Source organism: Spea bombifrons, chromosome 1, assembly GCF_027358695.1.
Source record: "Spea bombifrons isolate aSpeBom1 chromosome 1, aSpeBom1.2.pri, whole genome shotgun sequence".
NCBI lineage: Eukaryota > Metazoa > Chordata > Amphibia > Anura > Pelobatidae > Spea > Spea bombifrons.
The window spans coordinates 115,608,215-115,611,626 of NC_071087.1; the positions used below are offsets into that span (position 1 = coordinate 115,608,215).

The window sequence follows — 3,412 nt, forward strand, 5'->3', positions numbered from 1 at the left end:
CCCAACACAGGGAGCACCCGCAGCTTGTGGAACAAACCCACACACCCAACATGACTGATCACACCCGAAGCTCCACAAAACATTCTGCCTATGTCAAAATACAAACCATCCCTCTCCCATGGTACTCTAATCTCCTCCCTTTTGTATCTGACTATAGAGTTGACCACTTCTTATTAGACTGATAAAGGGAATTCTACCAACATGCACAATCCCATAAAAATCATGCAAAAAAAAACATTTAGATCTTTCTTTCGGCTTTTCCAATATTTTGCTGCATGGTTTCACGAGTGGCCTCTTGGCCTTTCTCGGCTTTCCCACGTAGGTTAGTCAGCTAGGATTATTGTGCCTGTTGGAGGACTAACGTGTTGATTTCCTTGGAATTGGGAAAAGCTTTATATGGCTGCAATGAATACAAGAAGCAATCTCAGCTACCTTTGCAGCTCTGTTAGTTACAAGCAGACATGATATGGGCATTTCCAGCAAAGTTGAAGAACTTTCTTTCTTTTAAAAACTCTTGACCAATACGTATTCTCCTGGTTGGATTTGGTGAATTGGTTTGTTGTCCTCTGTGTCCGTGCGCACTGCTTGCACCTGTGATTTGAGAGACTTAAAGGACTTCATTAGAGTCTTACAATATACGCTAATTGTGTCATCTATCAGCATGATCATGCACCAATACTTCTAGAGAATTAGCAGCTAGCATAGGACGTCCCATTATGAGCTTGTGAGGTGTAACCTTTATGGCTGCATGAACTGAGTTTCGCATCGACATTAATGCTAAGGGTAAAGCTTCTGGCCAGAGAATATGGGTTTCTGCGCATATTTTGTTAATCTTATTTTTAAGACTCCATTAGCTCTTTCTACTTTTCCTGCACTCTGAGGGTGATATGGACAATGCAGATGGTACACAATACCTAAAACTTTAGCAAGATCCTGTACTATATTAGCAGTAAAGTGCGTTCCTTGATCTGAAAAGATGTGCAGAGATATACCATATCTAGGAATACATTTTCTTTGCTACTGTTCTTGCCTCTGCACGTTGGCATGGGTAGGCTTCTATCCAGCGGGAATATGTACACACTATAATAAGGACATATTTATAATGCAAAGATCTTGGCATTTCAATAAAGTCCATTTGCAAACTTCTAAAGGGTCCCATGGGACACGGAGTCTTCCCATGCTCTTGTATGTGTACTTGCTTACCCACATTGTGATGTTGACAAATAACACATTGTAAACAATATTCTTTAACAAGGGGCCGTACACCTGTGGCCCACCAATCAGCTAGTATAGCTTTAATCATTGCTTCACTAGACACATGACTCAGGCCATGCGCTAGTCTGATAATGTAGGGAGCCAAATCAGGAGGTAAAACTGGTAAAAGTTAAAAAAATTTGAAGGCCATGCCAAAAACCAAAAAAACATTTTCTTCCACTCCTCCCTTTTGTTCCCAATATTGCTGAGTTTTCTCATCAATTTGGGAATAAAATTTCTTTAAATCAAATGGGAATTGTTAGTGAGGTGGGGTCTGCATTAGCAGCTCCTTGAAAAAGTTATGTGAAGGGCAAGCCTGCCGCTTCTTTATCAGATTTATCAGCTAACTCATTGCCTTTTGATTCTGCATCAGTGCCCTTGGTATGAGCTGCAATTTTAATTACAGCTATTGCACTAAGCATCATGAGAGCATCTAACAATGCTTTCACATGTGTATGGTTAAGAATAGGGGAACCTGATGAAGTAAGGTAACCTCGCAATCGCCAGATGGCACCAAAATCATGCACAACTCCAAAGACATATCTAGAATTTCCTTTAGCTAATATACATGCTCTAGTGAGGGCCACCAACTCGGCCACCTGTGCTGAAAAATTAGCAGGTAAAGGTCCTGACTCAATCACCTGAAAACAGTCAACAACTGCATAGCCAGTCCTTCTTTGTCCTTTTGGGTCAATGAAGGATGAGCCATCTACAAACAAATTTAGATCAGCTTCTGTAAAAGGTATCCACTGTCTACAGTATCCTGCCATTCCCAGAAAAGCACGTAACTGTTTCTTTGTACGGGGCACTGGACAATTGATAATAGGGGTCAATCTATCAGGATATATAGACCTATAACCATGGGAAATAAGCTGTCCTAAGTATTTAACTTCAGGGAGACACCACTGTAATTTCAGTTTGTTCACTTTAAGTCCTTTCCTAGCCAGCTCCTGCAACAGATGAAAGGAATCTGCAACACATACTTCTTCAGTAGGGGATGTGACAAGTAAATCATCCACATTAAAAATGCAAATAGGTACTGACTGTCTTTATGCAAAGGTATGCTAAAGAAAGCAGAACTTAGATCAATTACAGTGAAATATTTGGCCTCTGAAGGGATAGAGGGCAGGATAGTAGTAGGGTTAGGAACAACAGGAAAAATGGGCTGAATAACTGCATTTCTTAAATCATAGGGGTGTTTAACATCAATAGAAGGAGGAGGGGAAATTGGGTGCAGAGGAGGAGGGGAAGCAGTAAATTGGGATAAGGGTGATAGAGATGAAAAGGGTGTCGGGACAGAATGGGGAGGGGTGTGAACAGGTTCAGGAATGAGAACAGGAGCATCAGCTCCAGGTGCAACATGATTATAAGGGGGAGGATTAAATATCAAATCATCAATAGTCATATCATTGTTAGTAAGCAATGGAGGATATAACTTATCAACAAGTACAACATTCTGAGATTCTTTCTGCAGTTTTTTATCAGTTTCCTCCTTCCTAACAGGATAAAGGGAACTGGCGGCCGCCTGAGGGTGTTGGGAGTTTTCAAGTGGAGCAGACTCATTATGCTTTCTCCAGATTTTGAAACCTTTCCCAAACCACATACAAAACACTCTCCATTCATTTTTGGAGACATGTGAAATGTCTTTCTTTAAATTCATACAGAGTCCTTTTAAGGATTCCATATTTAAAGATCCCTGTGAGGGTCAACAATAAAAATTATCCTCATCTGATTCTGAGGCTAATTTCCATTTATACATATATTTTCCCATCTCTTTGCCATGCTTCTTAATCATGGTTTCTAGAGGGGACCCCGGGGTAACTCTGGAGAAAAGATTTCCCATCTTATTCTCCTCTACACAAAACACAAATCTACAATAGCGGGTTAGGCTATGTACTTCTACAATAGCGGGTTAGGCTATGTACTTCTACAATAGCGGGTTAGGCTATGTACTTCTACAACAGCGGGTTAGGCTATGCACTTCTACAACAGCGGGTTAGGCTTTGCACTTCTACAACAGCGGGTTAGGCTATGCACTTCTACAATAGCGGGTTAGGCTATGTACTCTACAATAGCGGGTTAGGCTATGTACTCTACAATAGCGGGTTAGGCTATGTACTCTACAATAGCGGGTTAGGCTATGTACTCAACTTAGTTG

General features: G+C 41.0%; 1 long non-coding RNA gene across 1 annotated transcript; it reads right to left on the reverse strand.

Moving 5' to 3' along the window:
- Nucleotides 1-245: 245 nt before the first annotated feature.
- On the reverse strand, nt 246-1,279 carry LOC128474816 (uncharacterized). Its single transcript, XR_008346405.1, has 2 exons — nt 495-1,279; nt 246-400 (listed from the first exon to the last, which is right to left on the reverse strand). It is a non-coding gene; the product is annotated as an uncharacterized LOC128474816 (long non-coding RNA).
- Between the last annotated feature and the right edge of the window lie 2,133 nt (nt 1,280-3,412).